The sequence below is a fragment of the Alligator mississippiensis genome, chromosome 12 (assembly GCF_030867095.1).
Source record: "Alligator mississippiensis isolate rAllMis1 chromosome 12, rAllMis1, whole genome shotgun sequence".
Classification (NCBI taxonomy): Eukaryota; Metazoa; Chordata; order Crocodylia; family Alligatoridae; genus Alligator; species Alligator mississippiensis.
In genome coordinates, this window is record NC_081835.1 from 32059015 (window position 1) to 32085340 (window position 26326).

Sequence of the window (26326 nt, forward strand, 5' to 3'; positions counted from 1 at the left end):
TTAACAAACTTCTCAAAAAGAAACAAGAAGCATACATCCAATAGAAAAATGGTTCAGGATCCAGAGAAGAGTACACTCATGCAGCCAGGATCTGCAGACATGAGACAAGGAAAGACAAGACATCCATGGAAGCCAAGCTGGTGACTGAAATTAAAGACAATAAAAATTTCTTCTATAGGTATAGGGCAAGAAAAAAATCAAGCTCCATTGTGGCACCCTACAGAAAATGGAGGGGAAGCCTACAGTTGACCCCCATGAAAAGGCAGAGCTTCTCAACAATTACTTTGCATTAGTATTCCTGAAACCGGGCAAAAACTGGTCGCCAGACCATGGGTGCAGAGAATATGGCAATGATAGCGGTCCTCATAATATCAAAACAGGTGAAGATGCTCTTCGATCAATTGGACTCTTTCATGTTGGCTGGTCCGTCCAACCTTCACCTGAGAATGCTGAAGGAGCTGGCTGAGCTCATAGTGGTGCCTCTGGCAAGGCTATTTGAGGAATCATGGAACTCGGGAGTTGTCTCTAATGACTAGAAGAAAGTTAACATGGTACCTATATTTAAGAAAGGAAAGAGGGATGACCCTGCCAAATCTAGACCCATCAGTCTGACTTTGGTCCTGGGAAAGATCTTTGAAAAAACTGTCAAGGAGGACATTACCCACAAGCTGAAATCTAGTGGGGTACTGAGAAGCAATCAATGTGGCTTTGTAGAGGGGAGGTCATGCCTAACAAACCTGATGTCCTTTTATGACCAGGTAATTAATCACCTGGACATGGGACAGCAGGTGGACATCATCTACATATATTTCAGCAAGGCCTTTGATACTGTTTCCCATGACATCTTCTCAGTTAAGTTGGAGAGTACTGGCCTAGACCAGGCTACAGTGAGGTAGATTGGGAACTGGCTCAGTAGCCAATCCCAATGAGTCTTAATTGATGGGACGGCCTCATCCTGGAAGGCCATCTCCAGTGGTGTGCCCTAGGGATCAGTGCTTTTTAATATTTTTATTAATGACTTGGATGAAGGAGTGAGAAGTGCAATGATTAAGTTTGTGGACAATACTAAGCTGTGGGGACAAGTGGGCACATCAGAGGACAGGTCAAGGATTCAGGAAGACCTTGACAGGCTGGTCCTATGGGCTGAACAAAACCAGATGAGGTTGAACAGAGACAAAAGTAGGGTCATGCAGGGCAGGCAGTGAGCCAGCCGCAGGGAGCAGGACCTGGGCTCCTGCTGGTAAGTAGGGGGCAGAGGGGGCTGGAGGAGCGGGGGACCCCCACCGGCCCTGCCCACTCCCCCAGCAACCCGATGGCTGTCCTGCCTGGCCCCATCCCCCACCTGGCACCTGGCCCCTGAGGCCCCCCCCCCCAATCACTGCCCCACCCAGCCCCAGCCCCCACCTGTCCCGAGTTCCTTTTTGATCACAGCTATACAACCATTCACAAATCAATCCCCTCCTTGCTTTTTCATCACAACTATAGTTCATTCAAACTTATAAAGTAAATTACAAAGTATTTCTCAATCACTGACATAAATTCATTCAAAGTTCATAAATTAATCCCTCTTCTTTCTTAAACTCTGATATAATATATTTACAATGTATAAGTCAATTCCCACTCATCTTTTTTTAATTTCAGGCTTACTGTGAAAATCCCTCCTTTGTGTTCACCCATACTGGTTTGCCTCCAAACCTCTGGCACCCCTACTGGGATCCGTTCCTCACCACATACTACCAGTCTCCACTGGCTACCTCCGGAGAGAATTCTCATCTTCCCCTGCCCTGGTATTGCCAGAGCGGCCCCGCTACCCTGGGTGCCTGTTTTACTTGGCTTTCTCTACAGGACAGTTGGATCTTTGCTCAGGAGGCTTGCTCAGGCTTTTGCAAACCACAACTGTTCAGCTGCCTGGACCCCACATCTCCACATGGGGTGTACAACTCCTGGCTTCACTGTACTATTCCCTCTCTGAACAGTGGTCGGTCTTCTGGCTCTTCTTTTAATTGCCTGGTCAGCCCTTTGAGCCAATCAGCCAATCAGGGTGGACCTCTCATGGCCTGTGATCCTTCACCTGGAGGCCAACCCCCATCCCAGGCTCTCCCTGGACCCTTTTATCAGTGCATGAGGGGCTACAGGATTCTCCTGGGCAAACCCAGGTGACTCCCTGGCATCTTGGCTGGCTCTGAGGGTCCATAGGAAAGGCTTCACCCCAGCTCCTGCTACAGCACTCATGAGGCTGGTGTTACTAATAGTGTTTATATACACTGCACAGGTCCTCCCCTAATCAGAGAAAATCATCAATAGAATCTAAAGGGCCACATGCATTTTCTTCTGGGGCACTAGATGGGAGAAGGTTGTGAAGACCAAGTTGTATAAGACAAAAAAGACTGGTAGCTGAGGAATGTTGGACATCTGGCTGTTCCTTTGGACCAAGTACACAAGCCAAATCTGCAACCTGGCATCCAGAGCAAACTCCAAAAACATCCTGCTTCATGAGACATTTTGCAAGGAACAAGCTACAATGCTGTGGGGTGTACATGCTGCCCAACATGTGCCCGTGGGAGCCATTGAGGTTCTACAAGGTCCTGGAACAGTTCCAGAACAGATACAGGCTAAAAAACCAAACCAAACAAAAAACCTGAAAACTCTGAAAAACCACCGTAAGATACAGGTGGTGGTAACAGCAAGGGCCAGAATATCAACCATGGACGTGCTCCCTGACAATGGCAGCAAGGCTGTGTGGGAACAAGTCTTCCACAAGAACCTGCAGAAACACAGGGACTTGAACTTCCAGGTAGCCCAACAGGCACTACCTGTGTGGGCACTGAGAAATAGAGGGGGGTAGGAAGGCCCACCAAACTGCCCCAAGCAAACCAGCCCATGGCAAGTGGAAACAAAAATCAACTACCTCCTCTGGCACTACACCTACACCAGGGATATGTGGAAAAAAGTAATCTTACTCCTTATGATGGTGACAGAGGTCAAGATTCTGACCAGAGAGGTGGTGCTGTTTGGACATACAAACAAGCAGCAAGGGACCCCAAGAGCCCACTTCAACCAGTTCATCTCTTGCTTCAGGAATACCCTGTGGAAAACCAGAAACATGCTCATGTAGAGGCACTCAGACTTGTCAGTTGAGGACTGTGTCAGATGCAGTTGTACTACCAAAAAAAATTAAAAAATAAAATTGGAAGATAACAGGGAGGAGATGGTGCAAATCATATGGAAGGGGAATACTGCCATGGACTCTTCAACAGCAAGATCCCCAAAGATGACAATAGCATTTAAGAGAGGGTGAGCAATGAGCATATTGGGGAAAAAGAGGATGATGAAGTCAGTGCTGACTGGGGGAGGGAACAGAAGGGGTGGGAGAGGTAAAGAGTTCAGAGGCAGTTTGACATAATTGTAACAGGCAAAGAGATGGCAAGTGACAGACAAATTGGAGGACTGGGACATGAGGTTCAACAAAGACAAATGCAAAGTCCTGCACTTAGGATGGAACGATCCTATGCAATGCTACAGGCTGGGGGCTGATTGGCTGGGCAGCAGCTCTGCAGAAAAAGACCTGGGAGTTACCAGGGACAATAAGCTGAATATGATCCAGCAGTTTGCCCTTGTTGCCAAGAAGGCTAACGGCATGTTAAGCTGCATTGGTAGGTGTGTTACCAGTAGGCCAAGGGAAGTGATTATTCCCCTCTATTCAGCACTGGTGAGGCCACATCTGGAGTACTGTGTTCAGTTTTGGACCCCCCCCCCACTACAAAAAGCATGTGGACAATTTGGAGAGAGTCCAGTGGAAACAAGAATGGTGAGGGAGTTGTAGGACATGACTTATGAGGAAAGACTGAGGGAACTGGGCTTATTTAGTCTAGAAAAGAGGAGACTAAGAGGGGACTTAATAGCTAGGGCTGTGTGAGTCGGCAGCGATCCAATCCGGCTTTGGATCCAGCCACTTTGGATGGCCATGATCTGATCGAGAGCTCTGGACCAGGTTTCCGCCTCAATCCGGCCGAAGCAGCTCTGAAGCTTCGGAGCCGCCTCGGAGATCCGGCCATAGGGTATAATGAGGAATCAATGGAAGATCTATAACTTTGTTGGTTTTTGGATGATTTGGCTGAAACTTGCAAGGATGGTAGCCTCTGCTAAGAGCATGAAGCCTACCAAGTGTCAAGAAAATTGGTGCAGGAGTTTGGGGGGAACTGTACCCCAAATTCTTGAAAGCTAAACTCATGTTATGACTCTGTGTTACACCACAGGGGACTGAAAACTTCAGGGCTGGTAGCTCTTACTGAGGCCACAAAGCCTGCCAAGTTTCAAGATCAGTGCCAGGTTTGGGGGGGAACTGCACCCAAAATGCTTGAAAGCAAAGCTGAATGTACAAACCACTTTTCAGAGCTGGGCCTATGAACTGCACTTCATCAGCCTCCTAGGTAGTAGGTACAGAAACTCATGGACTCAAGTTCTGGCACACTGCGACCTTCCAGACATCTGACACCCCAGGTACCTCTGCACTTTTACCTGCACTGCTACATCCCCCCTTCCCCCCACCCCAGCCTGTCCCTCACCCCCTGACATCTCCATTTCCATTTTCACTGCCTGGCTTTCTTTCCTGCATTGCATGCCAAGCCAGCCTCTGGCTTCTTTACTATTACTTCCATCCAGGACCAACTACAGGTACTTCCTCAGCCTGACAAAGGGGTTTTCAACCCTAAAGCTGGCATCCCAGACAGCCAAGCTGAGGTCACCAGGAGTCTCACAACTGCACTGCAACCAGCAAGCATCGGGCCTGTCAAAGACATGGCAGGTCTTGGTGTTCCCCAGCCAAGACTTTGTGTGTGCGTGCGTTAGCTGGAGGTTATGGCACCTCCTCCCTGCCTTTCACCAGGGGATCATTGGTCCTGGCATTTACAGGTCTGCCGCGCTGTCAGCAGTCCTGCCAAGCCTTCCTACCCTGGCAGGGTGCAGTTTTAGTGGTCATGCCTAGGATCTGGGGCCTCCTCCTTCCCCACAGCCCCAATCCCATACCTCCAAGTTCATCCTGGCAGGGGAATGAGCTCATCAGGGACATGTTCTTCCCCTGCTGGCTGGTGATGCACTTAGTGCCCCCTCCCCCTAAAGCCAAGGGCATTACTTGGCTTTTCAAAACCTCCAAAAAGGAAATTGGTGCAGACAGAGTGAGAAGGGTGGCACTCAGTCTGTCTGCAGGTTGAGCTTGGGGAACCCCAGCAGTGAAAGGTTCACCTTTAGAAACACCAGCTGCTCCATCAACATAGGATCCAAGCAGGTGCAGTGGGGTGTCACAACATCCCCAGCAATACTGAACACTCTCTCATGTGGAACACTAGTTGGTGGACAGGACAGGTGTTGCTGGGCAACTGTGGCCAGATCCTGTCACATCTGGCTGTGGCTTGCCCAGTAGGCCAAGGGGTCACAGTCCAGTGACTCCACATCCTCAGCGAAATAGGTAGTCACCAAAGCCTTGGCCCTACCTGCCTGGGGCTGGGGTCTGGTGCATTTGGACCCCAGCATTGAAGCCATGCCCATGGCCCACATTGGCAGTGGCTGGCATGGAGGAGACTGGCTGGTGCCAGTGCTGGTGCCGGTGCCGGGAGTGCTGGCACGGGAAAGTGGATCCCCCTTTTCCACATCCCCTCACCTCTGCGCTTCAGCCTTCCTGACTTAGTTCACCAGCACCTGCGTTCAGTAATCAAGGGTTTGGGGGCTGCCAGTGCCAGTTTCCTGTTGCCCTCCTTCAGCCACCTCACCAGTGCCTGCACGTCTGGTGACACCGGCCTGCCCCAGCCAGGAACATTGATCCCCTGGAACTTCTCCATTTGGTTCTCCAGTTCCCTCACTAGGGGGATCACCTGGCTGAGGAGGGCATTGCCAGCGCTAAGGGTCTCGGTGGCCTTGAGGAAGGGCTTGAGGATCACCAAGATCTGGGAGATGGTACCCCACTCAGCTCTGTTCAGGGGGGCACTGATCCCTACCTCCCCAAGCAAGGCCATCTCATGGATGGCCTTCTGTTGCTCCACCAGCCTCTTGAGCATCATGTATGTGGAGTTCCACCGAGTCTCCACATCCTGTATGATTCAGTGCTGCGGGATGCTGAGCTCTGCCTGGTTCTCCCGCACCATCTTGCTCCCCTTGATGCTGTGGTGAAAGTAGCCCACCACCTTCCTGCATTTCAAAATCAGCTGGCTTGTAGCAGTACTTGTGGTGACGCCATCACCGTCAGCCCTGTCCCCCTCCATGGCATCCCTCACTATTAGGTGCAGCCTGTGTGCCACACAGAGGATGCCAACAAAGTTGGCATCATGGACAGACATCACCATATTGGCCCCATTGTCAGTGACCATGAACCCACAGGTGAGCTTGGCCTGCCCAATGAGCCACCCCTGCACCATGCAGTTCATGGCCCTCATGATCTCCCTTTCCGTGTGGGACTCATCCAGCACCTCGGCTTGCAGTAGAGCCCACTGACAGCCTGACTGATCACACCAGTGCCCCGTGAGGGAGAGGTAGGCATGATCACCACCCCGGCTGCTCTAGATGTCAGAGGTGAAGTGCAAAGCTACCTGCAGCCCTGCCTTGCACAGCTCCTCCCTCAAGTACTCCCTGCATGCCTGATACAGGGAAGGCACCACCACCTTGCTAAAGGTGGTTTATGCTGGAACTTTGTAAAATGTGCTACAAATTGCCTGAACCCTGGTCGCTCAACTAGGGAAAAGGGCTGGCTATCCAGAGCAAGGATCTACCCAATGCTCTGGGTGATCTCGTGCACTGTGGGAACGCGCCCCCCTTTCTGTCCACCTTTCCCCCACTGGTCCAGGGTGGCCTGCCTCTGCTTTGGGGTAAGGGGGTTTTGGAGAGAGCAGGGGACTTCCCTTTTGGCACACTCACACTGGTGCCAGGCTTAGCAGCAGGAAGAAGGGCAAGGTGGTGGTGCCTCCTCCGATGCAGCAGCATGGCCATAGTGGAGGAGTGTCTCACATCCTTGCCACGGCTCATGTGCCTTCAGCAGTGATGGCAGATGGCAAACCTGGGATCATCTGCCACCTCAAAATTATCCCACTGTCACAGGGAGAGAAAAACCGGGGAGACTACCGAGTCCACAAGGGGAACCCCAGGGCCAGGAACTGGGGTTGGAACAGGAAAAAAGAAAGTAAAAAAAGAAAATTTGCTCACCACAGGATGGGAGGAGCAAGGACGGCAGGGAAAGCCCGCGCAGGGCATTGATCACGCTTTAAGGCACCTGCGGCCGGCGGATGACGTCACTCACAATCGCCGGCCGGCAGAAATAAAAGGGCCAGCGGTGAGAGGGAGCGGGGGCGCATGGGTGCCAGGAGAGAGCCTGGCCGGTGGTGTCAGCTGGAGGCGTGGGACGCCAGAAGCGACTGCGCGTGCCAGCTGCAGTGGAGCGGAGGAGCTCAGCAGCGAGCCAGTGCCTGAAGCAAGAACGATAGCTGCAGGCAAGCAAGGAGACGAAGCGGTAGGAGATCCCAGGGTGCGGGGAGGTCAACAAACCTGGGAAGACCCAGAGGGAAGGCAGCCTCATTGGGAAGACCCAGAAAGAGGGGAGCCATGAGGAGAGGACCCGGAGGGCGGATTGCTGCTCTGGCAAGACCCCGAGAGAGGGTTGCAATTTGAGGAAGACCCAGAGAGAGGGCTGTGGATCAGGGAAGATTCAGAGAGAGGGCAGCAGCAAGGTGGAGGGCGAGGTGTAGGGGAGGAGGAGCCTCACAGAAGACATCAAAGAAGCAGGCAACCGATGAGGGCGACCGCGTCGCTCAAAGCCCCACCCACTGGAAGATTCAAAGTCATGGCAGACAAGAAGGGGCAGAGTGCGGTGTGTGTGAGCATCTCCCATAAGGCCACCTACAACGGCAAGGCAAGTACCGGCAAGCGCTCGGAGCAAGGAGGCCCGAGGTAAGATGTACAAGGCCCGGCGGGTACACCCGCATTACACTACTCCCTGCTTCTGGGTTGAGAGGAAGGATCCTGCCTTTTCCCCCTTCTCAGCAGGCTGAGGCTGAACAGCAGGAGGAGCTGCCTCAGCTGCACCACTTGCCTCCACAACCTCAGCCTCCTCCAAGGTGCTGCTTTCTGGAGGAGACCTGGGTCTAGGGGAAACGTGAGGGGTGTGGAGCACTAACTCTGATTCCCCCTCAATCCCCAGAATTGCCTGAGCCAGCATGCTCAGCATCCCTGGTTCCAGCTCCAGCTCCTCCTCTGGCAGTGGGAGGCTCATGCTGAGAGCTGAAATTGGGGTGGAGGAGGCAGTGATTCCACTGCTGGTGCCCACTTCTGGACTGAGTGGAGGTGGTGCAGGTGCAGGGACATTAGGTGCAGACACTGCTCCTACCACCTTGCTTCCACCGGCAGCACTGATGTCATGGCTGCTTGGGAATAGAATGCATCTGTGTTTGGGATGGGGGAGCTTGCAGCTCTAGCTCTGTCCCTACCCCCTCTCCTTCCCCTGTCAGAAGACCTGGCACCTGCCTTTCCAGCACGCTTCATATTGATCTTTCCTGTGCTATCTGGTGTTGTGCTGTGAATGAAATTATTCATGTCTATTCCTGTGTCTTCTTTCTGGCTCTCATGATATTGTCTATCTTGTGTTCTGAATGAAATTATTTGCATGTGTTCCTGTGTCTCAATATATTATCTGTGTCCTGCTCTTCTGTAAATATCTGTCTGTCTTCTTCCACTGTGATTTTTTTTCTATATTCTGGGTCTCTGTGTATGTGCGTGCATGTATGCGTGCATGTGTGTGTGCGTGCAAGCAAGCAATCTGTGCCTCTTTGCACAGTGATAGATAACACTGGCTGGGAAAACACAACTGTCTTTTTGCAGTTTCCAAAAGAAGTTCCCAGAAAAATAATTCAAAGAAATAAATTGAATTGTAATACTACTAATAATTGAATTGAATAGCTAAGCTAAACTAAGCTAAGTTAAACTAAATCCTAACCACTTCTTTACAACATGAAAAAGGAGCAGGCAAGTCTCAGTGTGAGCATTCCTCTCTCTCACAGCTGCTGACAGGGAACCAGCTGCAAAAGGCACAGAAAGGCTGGAAACAGGGGCTTTTATACTTTTTTTTAGTCCCATCCCACAGACGCTGCCATTGTAAAGGTAGCCAGGAAGAAATCCTTCTCACTGGATAACTGCAGACATCAATCTCCCCCCCTCCCCCCCACCACTCCCACTCTCCGTCCCTCCCCCAGCTCTCCCTCCCTCTTCTAATGCCCTCAAAATGGCTGAAGCGGCTCCAGAGCATCCAAAGCAGGTCCAAAGTGCTTTGGATGCCCCCAACCCACTCCGGACACCATTACTGGTATCCCGCTTTGGCCCAGAAGTGCCGCTTCGGATGCCAGATCATCCAAAGCAGGTCCAGATCCAAAACGGGATCCAAAGCCTTGCACAGCCCTATTAATAGCAGCCTTCAACTACCTGAAAAGTAGGCCTGTGCAAATAGAGAACTATTCAATTTAGATTCAGATTCAGCCAATTCAGAGGCCAGCAATTCAATTTGGAGGTTCAGATTGCTTTTCTGAATTGATTTGGCCGAATAGGCTTTGGAAGATTCGGCACCGATTCAGAGATTAGGCCATACAATATAATGGGGAATCAATAAAATATCTATAACCTTGTCATTTTTTGGCTGCTTTAGATGAACCTTGCAGAGCTGGTAGCTCCTGCTCAGGGTATGAAGACTGCCATGTTTCAAGGAAATAGCTACAGGGGTTTCTGGGAAACTGCACCTCAAAATCTTGAAAGCAAAATTCATGTCACATGTGTGTTTTAAGATACAGGAGGGTGAAAACTTCAGGACTGGTAGCCCTTGCTGAGGCCACAAAATGTGCCAAGTTTCAAGGAGATTGGTGCAGGGGTTTCTGAGAAACTGCACCTCAAGCTGCTGGCAAGCAAAACTCATGACATGGGTAACACTGTGTGTTTTGAGGTACAGCGGGCTGAAAACTACAGGCATGCTAGGCCCAGCTGCAGCCACAAAGCCTGCCAGCTGTCAAGGAGATAGGTGCAGCAGGGTTCTGGTGCCCTGCACCTCTGGCTGATAACAGGCAAAACTCATGACATGGGTGCATGGCACTGTGTATGTCTTCAGGTACACCCTCACTGATGCTGGGGCTTCTGCACAACATGATAGTGTGCCCCAGTGAGGTGTCCTCCTCCCCTACAGCCTCAGTCCAGTCCACCACTTTACATGGCAACAGGTATAAAATATCTTAGTGACTCAGCACCAGTAGCACAAGCAGCATCTCAGGTAGCCAACCTGTCAGCCCTTCTTTCCTCTCAAGTAGGAGCAGCTGCATGTTTGTTAAGATGTTCCATCACTGTGTGACTCTGTGTGTGTGTGTGTGTGTGTGTGTGTGTGTGTGTGTGTGTGTGTGTGTGTGTGTGTGTGTTCAAGTGCACACTTCCTGGAACTGGGGCCTCTGCACAACATGATAGTGTGCCCCAGTGAGGTCTCCTCCTCCTCTATAGCCTCAGACTGGCCCACCACTTTACAAGGCAACAGGTAAAACAATCTGGTGTCTTTTTAGTAGGGTAACGGTATAGGTAGAGAAATGTATATTAGCAAGCGTTTGGGTTGAAAAACTCTTTGTCAGGCTAAGGAATCACCTGCAGTTTGTGTGTCTGCTGGTCCTGGATGGAAAGAATATTAAAGAATCCAGAAGCTGGCCTGGCACGTAATACAGGCAAGAAAGCCAGTCAGTTAAAATGGAAATGGAGGCGTCAGGGGGTGAGGGACAGGCTGCGGGTGGGGGAGGGGGAATGTAGCAAGGCAGGTAAAAGTTCAAAGGTACCTGGGGAATCAGATGTCCGGCAGGTTGTAGTGTGTCAAAATTCCATTGTCTATATTGAGTCCATGAGTTTCTGTACCTACTACATAGGAGGCTGATGTTCATAGGCCTGGCTCTTAAAAGTGATTTATAAATACAAACAAGCACCTAACCTTATCACAAGAACTAAAGCCAACTTCCTACAGCTCAAAACACAAAACCTACCAACTATGTCCAGTACCCCCCCAAACCACACACCAGAATCTATCAAAGACAACAATGCCACACTACCTGTGGGGACACATTCCTCACCAAAAAAAACCCACTCTGCCTCCAGTCTATCAGGCCTGATCCTAAGAGGGAACAAATTACAAACCACTTTTCACAGCCAGGGGTATGAACTTCACTTCATCAACCTCCTAGGTACAGAAACACACGGACTCAACATAGATTAGAAATTGGAATTCTGACACTAAGCAACCTGCCAGACATCTGACTACCCAGGTACCTCTGCACTTTTACCTCTGCTGCTACATCCACCTTCCCCCCACCCCCAGCCCATCCCTCACCACTTGACGCCTCCATTTCCATTTTCACTGCCTGGCTTTCTTGCCTACATTGCTTGCCAGGCCAGCCTCTGGCTTCTTTACTATTCTTTCCATCCAGGACCAGCAGACACACCAACTACAGGTGCTTACTCAGCCTGACAAAGGGTTTTCAGCCCAAAAGCTGGCATCCCAGGCAGCTAAGCTGAGCTCACCTAGAGCCTCACAACTCCACTGCAACAGCAAGCCTCAGGCCTGTCAAAGATGTGACAGGTCTGGGCTATTCCCAGCCAGGACTGTGTGCATGCACGCATTAGCTGGATGTTATGGTGCCTCCTACCCACCTTTCACCAGGGGATCATTGGTTCTGGCACTTACAGGACTGCTGCACCACTAACAGTTCCACCAGGCCTCCCTACCCTGGCAGAGGGAAGTTTTAGTGGTCTTCCCCAGGACCTGGGGCCTCCTCCTTCCGGATAGTCCCAGCCCATACTTCCAAGTTGGTCCTGGCATGGTAGTGAGCTCAGCAGGGTTATGTTCTTCCCCTGCTGGCTGGTGATGCAGTGAGTGGTGTCACCTCCAGCTGAGAGCAGGGCATTAACTGGTTTTAAAAAAATGAAAAACGGAAATTGGTGCAGATGGAGTGAGGAGGGTGGCATTCAGTCCATCTGCAGGTGGAGCTTGGGGAACCCCAGCAGCAGGAGGTTCATCTTCAAGACCACCAGCTGCTCCACCAAACCAGGATCCAAGCAGGTGCGGTGGAGTGTCACAACATCCCCAGCAATGCTGAACACCCACTCACTTGGAACACTGGTTGGTGGACAGGACAGGTGTTGCCGGGCAACCGTGGCCAAATCCTACCACATGTGGCTGTGGCTTGCCCAGTAGGCCAGGCGTCGCAGTCCAGTGGCTCCACATCCTCAGCAAAATAGGTAGCCACCAAAGCCTTGGCCCTACCTGCCTGGGGCTGGGATCTGGTGTGTTTGGACCCCAGCATTAAAGCCATGCCCTTGGCCCACATTGGCAGTGGCTGGTGTGGAGGAGACTTGCTGGTGCTGGTGCTGGGAGTGATGTCACAGGAAAGTGGATCCCCCACATCCCCTCACCTCTGCCCTTCTGCCTCCCTGATTCTGTTAAACAGCACCTGCATCTAGTGATCGAGGGTTTTGGTGCTGCCAGTGCATATGCTCCCCTTCACCCTCAGGTCACACACGCCCTCCACCATGTGGACCATACTGGACTGCAAGGGATCCAGACATCTCCTGCTGCCCTCCTTCAGCTGCCTCATCAGTGCCTGCATCTCTGGTGACAGTGGCCTGCCCCAGCCAGGAACATTGATCTCCTGGAAGCTCTCCAATTGGTTCTCAAGTTCCCTCACTAGGGGGATCACCTGGATGAGAAGGGCATCGCCAGAGCTAAGGGTCTTGGTGGCCTCGAGGAAGGGCTTGAGGACCACCAAGATCTGGGAGATGGTACCCCACTCAGCTCTGTTAAGGGGACTACTGATCCTGATCTCCCCAAACAAAGCCATCTCATGGATAAACTTCTGTTGCTCCACCAGCCTTTTAAGTATCAGGTATGTGGAGTTACACCTTGTCTCCTCATGCTGCATGATTTTGTGCTGTGGGATTCTCAGCTCTGCTTGTTTGTCTGCAGCATCTTGCCTGACTTGATGCTCTGGTGAAAGTAGCCTGCCACCTTCCTGCATTTGGAAATGAGCTGGCTCATAGTGGTAGTGGCAGCGGCATCACCAGCAGCCCTGTGCCCCTCCAAATTGTCTCTGATTATGAGGTGCAGCCTATGTGCTACACAGCAGATGCCAGCAAAGTTGACATCATGGACAGCCTTGACCATATTGGCCCCCATGTCCATGACTATGAACCCATGGGTGAGCTCAGCCTGCCCAACGAGCCACCCCTATACCATGTGGTTCATGGGCACCATGATCTCCCTTGCTGTGTAGGACTCATCCAGCATCTCAGCTTGGAGGAGAGCCCACCAATGACTGGACTGATTGCACCAGTGTCCTGTGAGGGAGAGGTAGGCATGATCTACACCCTGGCTGTTCCAGATGTCAGAGGTGAAGTGCAAGGCGACCTGTGGCCCTGCCTTGCACAGCTCCTCCCTCAAGTTCTCTCTGCATGCCTCATACAGGGATGGCAGCACTGTCCTGCCAAAGGTGGTGCACGTGGGCACTTGTTAAGATGGGTCCATGAGTGCCATGAGCTATCTGAACCCTAGCCACTCAACTAAGGAGAAGGGCTGGCTATCCAGAGCAAGCATCTCCCCAATGGTCTGGATGATCTTGCTCACCTTGGGAACGTGTGCCCCTCTATCTACAGCTTTCCCCCACCGCTCCAAGGTGGTCTGCCTCTGCTTTGGGGGGACAGAAGCTTTGGAGTGAGTGGGGGACTTTCCTTTGTGCTCTCTCACACTGGTGCCAGGCTGAGCAGGAAGAAGGTTAAGGGGCTGAGTATTGGGGGAAAAAACAGAACAAATATAAATTGAAAGAAAATGAATTGAAAGTATAGGATTCTAAACTAAGCTGAGCTAAGATAAGCTAAGCTAAGCTATATCCTATCCAATCCTTTCTAAGAGCAAAAAATAGTAGGCCACTGACTAGGAAGCCAGTCCAGTAGCGACAGTACCTTTGAGATACTGTTGCTCAGGCAGAAACAGCTCAGAAAAGGGACAGAAAAGTCTGCAGATAGAGGCTTTAATGCTGTTTCTGTGTCTGTCCCCCAGACACTGTGACTGGAAGGGGAATCAAGGAGAAATCATACTCACTGGCCAGCTAGAGATGTCAGTCCTTCCCCTCTCTCCTCCCCCTCCCTCCCCTGGTCCCCCTCCCTCTTCTAAGTTTCTGTTTCCCCTCAACGTCTGCCTTCTGAATCTCCAAATCACCAAATGTCTTCCGAATCTTTTCTGAATTGATCCAGAGGCTCTGAATTGTTTCAGAAAGTTTTAAGTTTTGAGCTATTCAATTCAGATTCAGAGATTCAGCCTCCGAATTGGGCTGAATCTTCTCTGAATTGAATCACAAGCCAAAGCTTCACACAGCCCTACTGAAAAGGGGTTCAAAAGAGGATGGAGCTAGACTGTTCTCTGTGGTGGTAGATGACAGAACAAGGAGAAATGGTCTCAAGTTGCAGCAAAGGAAGGTTAAGGTGGATATTAGGAAGAATTTTCTCATGAGGAGGGTAGTAAAACACTAGAATAGGTTGACCAGAGAGGTGGTGGAAACTCCATCCTTGGATATTTTCAAAACTTAGCTAGACAAAGCTTTGGCTGGGATGATCTAGTTGGGGATGGTCCTGCTTTGAGCACAGGGTTGAAGTAGATGATACCCTGAGGTCCCTTCTAACCCCAACTTTCTATGATTCTATGATTCTTATGTAAATCATTAAAAAGATGTTATACCAATTGGCTGAATTGTCCCTGGGGAATCCCCCAAATTGGAACCAACTAGAATTTAAAAAGGCATTGGTGATAGTTCTTGCCCCAGGCTGCAGAATTTTAGCATAAGAGGCTCAGAATTGACCTACTGCCAAATTAGAAAGAATACTTAAGAATGGACATGAATTACAGCAGCAAGCCTTCACCAGTAGTGGTAAAAAGGGAGAAAAATTAGCAGCCATCACATTTAAGAACTGTGGACCAAAGAGCTCAGAAAAACAAAAAAGAGAAGAAAACCAAGGGTTTAGAAAACCGTACTCATGGAGGGCAGTATTGTGGAGAAGATTAAACAGAAAAAAGGAGGATATAGGTGGGCTCCCACATGCTGAACTATTGTGCTGGTTGGTGGCCCATGAGGAGCAGGATCCCATGCTCCCTCCCCCTGTCTCTGATAATGGATCCACAATGGGGGTACCAGGCATCCTATAGGTGATCTGTGGGGACGATCTGTGGTAATAGTCCATTTTGGGACTGAAAACTATGTGCAGGTGGCTAGGTGGAAGATGTTAATAGAGATGGGTGCACCAGATTCAGTTGTGAGTTCTGAGAATAAACTATTTTCCAAGTGGAAGATGGGTGGAGTAAAGATGTTAGTAATATCTCATGGGAAGAGCACTCAGCCAAATCCAAATGGTCCCAAAGCTTCCTCATGTGCATGGATGAGCTGTATCTGACTCAAGAAATCTATGGACTGACGAGAGGCAAAGCACTGCTCAACCTGGTACTGGGAATGGGGGATGACTTAATCAGTGACCTAACAATCAAAGGGAAGCTGGGAAGCTGGGAGACAGCAACCATGAGCTGATCACCTTCATCATCCACTGTAAAGCAGGCAAGTCAGTCAGCAAAGCTGAAGTCCTCGACACCCTGTGAGTGTAGAATGCATGTGTAGACATGCCCTATAAGTACTATATGTAAATTACTACAGGTATGTTTATTTCAAAGTCAGCATTTTCAAATTTACCCTTTGCTTCCATGTACTCAGGGAGGGCAGGATCTGACAGAAGGGGGGGGAGTTTTGGAGAGCAAGGGGGTACCTGACTCCCCAAATTTATTTGCCCTGCTGTAGCAGTGGGAGGGGGACAAAGTTCAAGGCAAACCTCCAGTAATTAGATTCTATACCTGGAAAAATTATAACAAATTTTTAAGTTTTCCATATATAGAATCTAATTATTGGGGAGTTCATCTTAATTTTCAGGGCCATCTTATATTTGAGTAAATGCAGCACAATACTGTTCCAGGGGTAGTTCCTGTCTGGAGGCTCTCCTTCAGCTGTTCTTTCATGCCAGATCCAAGGTGTCACTCTCTATATACATCTACAAAGGTCATGGTGGGTACTGACCCTTCAGTGATCTTTGCTCAGTTTTCACTTACAACAGTGGTGCTCAACCTTCTCCCTCCCCCCGCTCGGGCCAGATGAACAGTGCTCAGTCTATCTATGGGCCGGATCCCACTGGTGAACCAAATCTGGCATACAGGACAGAAAAGCATGGCCCAATTCATGTCAGGGAGCAAACTAGACCCAGTTGGGCCCCGCAGGGGAAAACAGTGTGGCTCTGCCCCAATCTGGCCATATGGGGTGCAGGGAGGAAACGGCAGGAAAAGAGGGCATGGCCTAGCTTACAGCATTTGTGCCCTTATAAAAAAATATATATTTTTGGAAGGGATGGCTAGTATATAGGAAGACTGGGCTCACTTAGCCCTTTACCTCACTGCATCTGAAATGGGCACGAATAGTTCCTAACCCTTCAACTATGTATACCAATAATGATATTCCAATAAAGGGGACACACACCCCTCTCCAAACATGCATACCAATGGAGATATACAGATAAGGGATACACAGCGTTTGTCACAAGGAACACATCAGCAGGGCTACATTACCATACAAGTAGAGGTCTGGCTCTGAGACTCACTACTGCTTAAAGAGGTAAGACCATTCCAGTAAAATAAAGCAGGCTGTCTTTTCTCTCAAATGGGGAGTCCAAGGTAAGAGGACCAGTATGAGCTGCAGGAGTCTGATGAAGAGAAAACAGCTATCTGCCTAACATCCCACTGGGCCAATTTATCTCTGCAGTTACTTGTAGGAAACCAATAAGCTAGGCCAATAGAGCAGGGCTTGGCAACCCATACCCTGTGGGCCACATCTGGCCCACCAATCAATTCCATCTGACCCACAAAGCCAGGATGTTGACAACAATTCAGCAGTGACAGGAACCAGTGGCAAGAAAAGTAGCAGCTGTACTGGAAGCACACAGGAGACAGGGAAAGCTGCATCCAGGTTGAAAGCACAGAGGTGGCCTGCTGGGTCAAAAGTGGTGGCCTGCCTTCAGAGCATGCTGTGCCAATTTGGCTGGCCACTCCTACAAGGATGCTGACCCCTGTTCTACAGTTATAAGATTTAAAAGTAATCTCTACTTCATGGCTTGCTGAGATATATTAGAGACAAATCAAGTAAATAGATCCAAATTAGGTTAAAAGGTGTAATAACGACTTGACCTTTCAGCTCCAAAGCTTAATCAGGCCTAGGACTTGGATTAGAAAATCCTGATCTTGCATGATCTGTTTTTCCAAGACTTCAGACCAATGCGTTAAAAAATAAAAAAGTGCTAAACCACCTTTAGTGTGGCCTTCATCATTAGCAGCATAATACATATATTATCTGCTTTATTTCTAACAACTGAAGACCATTTCAGCACTGCTTTTTGTCCCGCTATCATTGAAAAAGTCAGTTCTGATACTATAGGACAATGTTTATGAATAAAATATCCTGTTATGACTAAATCTGAAAAAAAAAATAGTTAAACTATTTAGGTCACAGAAATAGCAATAAATTAAAGCTAATTACACAGTTTAGAGAAGTTACTTTGAGTCACATATTACATATGCTAAAAAATTCTCTATGCTGATACTCTAATTTTTTCATATTACCAGGTCCTCATCTTGTTGGCCCATAGCCGGTTTCCACAGGTTAAAAAAAATATATATATTCTGAGGGAAAACTATTGTCTTCCATTCCTTGATGCTCCATACAGGCCACCATGTTTGGCAACATTTTTTTAAGGGAAGACAGATTTTTTTCTGGAAAAACATTAGGAATTAACATTTTCTATATAAAGTAGCCAAATTCTAATCTATTTTAGATTACTTTGAAGATGCTTCATTGCAGTTAAAAGAATAGAAAAAGAGAATAATGGTTAGGTAAACATATGAAATCCACCCACAGATTAGCTAGAATACATCTAAGTTACCATGAAAACCACACATAGACTAGCCCTAAAATACACTTCAAAACAAGTGAACTGTACTGTAGTGTATTCATGAAAGCCTCCAGGCTTCCCAACAGTATCCCTGTCATTATTGCTATTTCTAGGAAAGATACCTTATTGCTGCCTACCCAGTTTACATTCTCTTTGAGGTAAATGCCAGTCACCACTGCTATTGAAGCAATTTCATCTGCCTTTAGCATGCTCTCTGATCACAATATTAGAAATGTTGTTTTTAAACAGATGCATGTACACGCAGTGCATACTTGTAGTAAACCTCATGGGTCCACTCCCCTGCAGTGCCTGGTGTCTCGCCTCAGGTCCCACCTGCCTGCCACACTCTCTGGCCCCACCTCACCCCAATCTCTTGCTTGCCACACTGTTGATGTTCTTGTTACTTTGCTAAGGAGGCAATCCCGGGAGGCCAGAAGTAGCCTCTCTGGGACTCTCTGGCCATCCTTAAGTTAAGTCTACACTCAGTTCTGGAAGACCCTGGGCATGTATGCAAGTGCAGACATCCTGTCGGGGAAGTGCTCTAACTCATGGCACTTTACACAAAGTGCCATGAGTTAGATCATCATTGAACCCAAGAGGCATGCATTTGTTTGCTTGTTGGGTAAGGAGGCCGGGGGGGGGGAAGAGGGGAAGGGGCCTGGAGGCTGCCTGCACTAGCCCTGACCAGCATGTAGGGGTGCTTCAGCAGTCTCCCAGAAGACTGCCAGGCTACCCCTCTCCAAGTTCCATCCCCCCTACACCTGCAGCTGGCAACTGTCAGCAATGGCTGGGGGGAGGGGGGAAAAAAGGGGAGGAACAGAGACCCCCCATGCAGCACATGCCCCCCTGCTACTTCTGCTGAGTGAGCCAAGCCAGGCCTGCATGCCTACGTGGTGCCTCCCTTCCCCCTGCCCCCCACCTAAGTGTCTTGACAGTGGCAGAGGCTGTCATCCTCTCCATTTCCCCACTTTCTCAGGCAATGGAGAAATGGAGCCTCCCCCCTCACAGGCCCAGCCCAGCTCCCCCCACCCCCAAGACCCCAGCAGGGTTAATCAGGCAAGGCCCACGTGGCAGGGGAATTCCGTTTCCACCCTGCCCCAGCTCCAGGTGCAGCAGCCTCTGCCACTGTCAAAATGCTCATGCAGAGAGCAGGGGGTGGGGGAAGGGAACCTCCTCTGCTGTGCAGGCCCACCTTGGCTCCCCCCAAAACCCCAACAGGGGTAGCAGAGGCTTCTGTGTCTAGAGCTAGGGTGAAGGTGGGGGGAAATGGAGCCCCCTCACCTCATGGGCCCTGCTACCTGTTCTGGGGTCTGAGGGGAGCTGGACCAGGTCCATGAGATGGGGAGGGACTCCATTCCCCCCCCCCCCACCACACCAGCTCTGGGTGCGGACACCTCTGCTGCTGTCATGACATTTGCACAAAGGGTGGAAGGGATCCTCCCACACCTCATGGGCCCAGTTCAGCTCCTCCCAAGATCCCAGCAGTGGTAGCTGGGGGTGGGGGAATGCACAGTGGCAGGGGGGGGCTCCTTTCCCCCACCCACCCTCCTTCACCCACTGCACAGGGAGGAGACTCCATCTCCTCTCTGTGGAGGACCTGTAAAGCCACATAAGACGTGGGTGGAATTGCCCAAAATTTACCCTTGCAAGGAACTGATAAATAGCTTCCCTGAGGTGCTCTGCCTTAGACTGCCCCTGTCTGATACTTCATCATTTGAGGGTTAAATTTTTGCATGATTGGACATTTTAAAAGCATTCTGTAGCCATGAATGTTTGTTACATTATGGATGTAGAGTGCTTTCAGGGGCCTCATAATGCAAAAATATATGACTTCTGTAAGGTCCCTCTACGTTCCCCTTGGGAGGCTCCCCCTTAAAGGCAGAACCCACTGCAGATGTCCCAGCCATGACCCTCTTCTCTGCCTGAGCCTTCAGCCCTGATCCACAGTTTAGAACCTGAGCTCCCTGGCTTCAGGCCTAACCCATCTCTCTTACTTTGTGCCCAGCCCTTGGCCCTCTTAACCTTAGCCCAGATCACTTCTCCTCCCTCCTTGGCAGGGCTTGACATCCCCAGAGTACCCCAGGCACCATAGTATGTAGCCCCCAATCCACAGATTTAAACACAAAATGCAAATACAAAACAGCAACTAACTAGTCTTAACTCAAATATAAACTCTTCTGGGTCTCTAGTGCTCAAACCTTCTTACTCAAGCATGCTTGCTTCTGTCCCACCAAGTACCTCTCCTGGGCTGGTTTGACCCCTCACTGCAAGCAGCACTGTTAGAAGTTCTCTGTCCCAAAGCAACCAGGGTCAAACTGCCCCCTGCATAGCCAGAGGTTGGGCATATATGCCCCAATCCCAGCCCCCTGGGTGGGGCATATATGGGTGGCTAACATCTGCTGCTGCTTTTCCCTCAGGTTCTCTGCAATCTGCCTTTGCCTATACTCCCTACTTCCTATAACAGGGAACCCCTGCCCCTGTTACCAGTACTCAAAATACAAAGGGATACCAACATCCTTCTCTATTAACAGGGCTGTGCGAAGCTTCAGTCTCTAATTCGATTCAGCGGAGATTTGGCCTGATTTGGTGGCCAAATCTCCAAATCCAAATTGAATCAGAGGACCCTTTAATTTCTCTGAATTGAATCATAACCCTCTGAATTGATTCAGAGAGATTTGGAAAGATTTGGAGATTCAGACATAGAGACAGCTTTAAATGTTTTTTCTACATACCTCTAGGTAGCAGGGGCTCATGAGTGTTACAATGCTGGGGTGCATGGAGTGTCCTACAGAAGCACGCGGGGCTCTCCAGCGCAGTTGGCAGCAGACCCAAAAGTGGACCAGAAGCACTTCCGGTCCACTTCCGGGTCTGCTGGGGACTGTGTGGGGGGGGCTGTGCCTCCCCAGCTCAGTGACTGGTGCCTCCTGGGTCTGGGGGGAGCACACAGGGTCCCCCTGTGGCTGATCGCTGAGCCAGGGGGGAGGGGGGTGCCCCCCAGCACACCCACCGGCAGACATGGAAGTGGACCAGAAGTACTTCCGGTCCACTTCCAGGTTTGCCACCAAGCACGTGGAGGGCCCCCCCCCCCCCCCCACTCCTGTGGGATGCTTCATGCACCCCAGCATTGCAGTGTTCACAAGCCACACTGGTACCTCAAGGTATGTAGAAAAAACATTTAAAGCTGTGTCTATGTCCGAATCACTCCAAATTCTCTGAATCAGCATTGAATCTTCAGCTTTGGATTCAGCCAAATCGAATGTGGGACTGTGATCCAAATCAGCAAATTGAATCACTGTCCCTGATTTGGGCCAAATCCAAATCCAAATCGAATAGGGCCTGCTTTGCACACCCTGTCTATTAAGACTTTGACAAGACATTTGCTCATTAACAAAGTGCAGTTTTTTCTGTGTTTAAAATAATTTTCAACTTGGGATTTTGATCAAACTAACCACAGTTAAAGGCTGGTCAGCAGCTTTGTAGGATAGTGGAAGTTCACAAAAATGTAAATAAGCATGGGCTATATTGATCCATCATTATTAAGAGTTGGTGATTCAGAATTGTTACTTGGTGTGGCACAAGAAGTTCCATATCATGTTTTTCTAAAGAGGTATCCAGGAACATATCACATTCTGAATCCAAGTAGATTTTTAGAAGATGTGCCTTTTAGTACTAAACCATATCTAGTGAATTTAAATTTCCAAAACTTTTCAATGTTTATTTGTAGTCAGTCATCACAACTCTTTCAAGTACTGTTTTTTTTTTATATATTGTGATGATCTTAAGTAGGTAATCCTAGAAAGGAAACCATCTTAATAATGAAGTAATTTACTGTGCTCAGGGTTGGAGTTTCACTGGTATTTTACACATACAACTGGTATTTTACACTCTTATAATCAGCAAAAGCTTCCTGAAGCAGTTGACACATTTGGTAAGGTCTGCTGTAATATTCTTGCCTTGGAATATTGATCAACATTCTTTGCCTATGGTCTGAGAATGCATTCTATATTTATTAAATGCAGTCTGAGATCCTGATGGAACATTTACAATCAAGGAATGAATCACTCCCCAGAAGTAATGTAGTGATTATTAACCATTAAAGCCCTTGTATGTACACAGTAGGAAGAATTAAGTAAAATTTAATATGCAAAGAATCCTTTTCAAAGTGAAATGCAGATTATGGGCATTATTTTTTGTATATTATTTTAAGAATATTAATACAGCAAGCCAGAGTCACATGAAAATTACTGCCTCAACTTTAACTGTCTTAGTAGTTATTTTCTCAGATTTCTTTGTGTGACAGGGGGCCTTTCCAGGACTAGACCACGAGTTAGCCCACCCACCTGCCTAGGGCAGTCTACCCTAATTCTCCTGCCACGACTTGAATGTTTTCATAATATATTAAGTGGGAGGCTGACCATTCACTACCCTGATGCCAGGGGGCACTAGCCATGGCTCCGAACTTTCCCTACACCATGGCCTATGCCTCACAGATGGCATCCAGACTATTATTGCTCCCTGGCTTCAGGCCAGGGCAAACTCAGTCTGCCATTGGACCTGTTGCACACACGCACTCCCTCTGTCCCCCTCTCACAAGGGGCCTCTCACATACTGCCCATCATTGGGACACTCTCTACTGCTTTGCTCCACTGAGTGACTCCCTTTGGGCCATCAGGCTTCACTACTCGCACTCTGGTAGGACACATGCAGCCCTTCAGATCCCTCAAGTTCACCTACTCTATGTGGCCTGACCTTACACCAAATACTGAGCTAACTGTGCCCTGAGCCCCTCACTGGGCAAATCAACTTTATCTTCACTCGAGGGGGTTGGCCCATGTACTGTCCTTTAGGTCACCCTTGCTGACCTACTCAGTACTCCCCTGGTACAGCCCTTCAAGCCTCTCTCAGTGGCTCTACTCTGTACCCCACACATGCAGTCCTTCAAGTGCCCCTTTTTGCACCCTACTCTGCATGGGCCCTCATGATAACCCTTCACAAGAACTCTACCCACTCTGGGTCCTATAGAACCATTCATCCCTGCTGGGCTCAGGTGCCTCCTAATGGAGGCACCTGATGCAGACACCTCTGCCTGGCCCCACTATTCTCTACACAACCCACCAGATGGTGGAATCTGGAGTTAAGGCACCTCTACCCACCTTTCACCAGAGGGTTAGCTGGTCTGGTATTTCTTGGGGGCTGTCCCACCACAGACAGTCCTGCCAGACCCTGCTTCCCTAGCAAGGTGCAGTTTTAGGTCATGCCCAGGAGCCTCCAGACCTCCCCATAGCTCCTGCCCTTACCTCCCAGATGTTCCAGGAGCAGTAGCTCTGCCAGCTAATGTTAGCACCTCGGCAGCTGGCAGCCCACTGCTGCCTCTGCTTGGCTTGCCAAAGTTTGAAAATGGCTGCCTTAATCAAGCACCTGCCAGCTACCTGCTTCCAGCCCTTAAAGTGGCAGGCACCCAAAGGTGTACTGCCACAGTTCATTACATTTATGTTCTCAGATTTCTTTAGAACATATGGCAATGCAGTTATTTCACCATTTCACTTAAGGAATTCCATGATCTTTCAGTGATGCAATCAGTAAGAGAACAGTGGTTAGACAGCTGATTTATGATGAGGGCCAGCTCTCCCAGGTGTTCACCAACACCTGACCTGAAAGGCTGAAAGCACTAGGAGAATGAAGTCCACAGTTTATAGATGTAGATATCTAATTTCTAATATATAATGCAGAAAAATAATGGTCTGTTATCCCCTTTTATTTTACGAGGGACTTAACTTCACATTTAAATATATTATAAAGGTTCCTGAAATATAAAATGTAAGATACATTAACAAGATATGTAAGTGAATGTAATTTGCTAATGGGATTGAGTTGTTGAAATAACAATTTCTCCACTTTTGAATTTCAGAAAGAAATATTGCTCACATCTGCTGGTTTTCTTGCATGAAAAACCCTAGAATACAAAACTAGTATTCTGGAAGCATGTATAGATAGTGAATCCATGACTGATTGACTGACTGCATGCTGAATTAGTACTGTTACAGCTGCACTGATTCATTTTTTTACTACAGCATGACAACCACTTCACTTGCACTTCCATTCAGTATAATGGCATGTTGTTTCTCACAACCACAATTATGTATTATTATTTGTTGTTCCCACTGAGCTGCAACACACATGGCACCAGTTTAAAAATCAGCTGTTACAGGATCAGAGGATGTTAGGAAAGTAAAGCTGAAAGGGCCCACATAAGGTCATCAAGTCCAGACCCCTGATCAACCATCCTAGCTAGGTGTCTGTGAAATCTCCAACCTTGGATGTTTTCAAGAACAGGTTAGACAATGTCCCCATGTAGTCTATTCTAATGTTTAACCATCCTTTTAGTCAGAACGTTCCACCTAATCTCCAACCTAAATTTACTTTGAAGTTTGAGCCATTTCTCCTAGTCCCATCCACTACAACCACAGAGAAAATCCAACTTCCATCCTCTGTAAATCACCCTTCAGGTATTTGACAATTGTTACTAAAATATCCCCTCAGTGTAGTCTTCTCCAAACTAATAACCAGGGCTGTGTGAAATGCCTGTGTTTCATTTCGGATTTGGCGTTTTGGAGGGACAGTGTTTTGTAAGGCTGTCCAAAACAGCTGTGTTTCATTTTGTTTTGGATTCATCATTTTGGAGGGACAGTGATTAGTTTCAGTGTTTTGAATCACTGTCCCATTTCATTTCAGCCAAAACTGTTTTGGAATTTTGACGGTGTTTTGGCCATAGGCTATAATGGGGAATCACAAAACTGCCTATAACTTTGTCATTTCTTACCTGATTTAGATTAAACTTGCAGGGATGCTATCCCATTATAAGGCCATGAAGCCTGCCAGGTTTCAAAGGGATAGGTGCAGGGGTTTCTGGGACACTGATCCTCAAGGTGTAGAAAGCAAAACTCATGACGTGCGAATGTGTGTGTGTGTGTTAAGGCTCAGCAGAATGAAAACTGCAGGCATGGTAGCTCCTGTTCTCACCCTCACAACTCCACTGCAACCAGTAAGCCTCAGGCCTCTCAAAGATCTTAAAGGTCTAGGCTTTCCCCAGCCAGGACTGTGCAGTGGCTGGAGGTTATAAGGTGCCTCCTGCTCCTATCCATCTTTCACCAGGGAGATTCAAAGTCCTGGCATTTCCTGGGGCTACCATGCCACCGGCAGTTCCACCCAGGCCTCCCTACCCTGGCAGGGTGCAGTTTTAGGTCATGCCCAGGATGATGTGGGGCCTCCTCCTCCCCATATAGTCCCAGCCCTTATACCACCAAGTTCTCCCTGGTATGGGAGCTCAGCAGGGAGATGTTCTTCCCCTGTTGGCTGTTGAGAAACTAAACTGACACCTCCAGCTCTGACAGTGGGGCATTAAATGGCACCTGTCCTGCCACATACATAGACCCTCTTGCAGGCATTAGATTTTGGGCAAAGTGGTACAGGGGTTTCTGTGAAACTGCACCTCAAACTCCTCAAAGCAAAATACATGTCACTTGTGTGTGTTAAGGGGTGTAGGTTGTAGCCATGTTGGTCTAAGGACATAGCCCAGACAAGGTTCTTAGGGTCAATCTGATATCTTTTATTAGACCGTCTGAATAGTTGGAGAAATTCTTCTTTGCAAGCTTTCAGGTTTAAAAATCCTTTGTCAGGCTGAGGAAGCATCTAGTTGGTATGTGTGAGCTCTTCCTGGATAGAAGAAATAGTAAAGAAGCCAGAGGCTGGCATTCAATGCAGACAAAAAAAGCCAGTCAGTGAAAATTTAAATAGAGACACCAGGGGGTGAGAGACCGACGTGGGGGAGAGGTGGAAGGGGGATGTAGCATGTAAAAGTGGAGAGATACCTGCTACCTGGGGAGTCAGATGTTTAGCAGACTGTAGTGTCATAAACCCTATGTCTATATTGAGTCCATGAGTTTCTATGTCTAGGAGGATGATGAAGTGAAGTTCATAGGCCTGTCTGTGAAAAGTGTATTGTAAATTCAAACAAGCACTGAACCTCACTAACCTCATCACCAGAAACCAACTTCCTACAGCCCAAAACACACCAAATGAATCCAAACCATGCCATGACAAGAAATGCAAAACTTGCCAACATATCTCCAGTATCCCCACAAACTGCACACCAGAATCTGTTACAGACAAGAATACCCAACTACCTGTGGGGGCACATTTCTCACAAGAAAACCACTCTGTCTCCAGTCTCTCAGTCCTGAGATTCAAAGGGAATTTACAA

General features: G+C 48.8%; 1 long non-coding RNA gene across 2 annotated transcripts in view; it reads right to left on the minus strand.

The window, feature by feature from the left end:
* LOC132244526 (uncharacterized) overlaps positions 1 to 26326 on the minus strand; it is a 113114-nt gene that overhangs the window by 63699 nt on the left and 23089 nt on the right. The gene's annotated exons all lie outside the window — the stretch shown is intronic.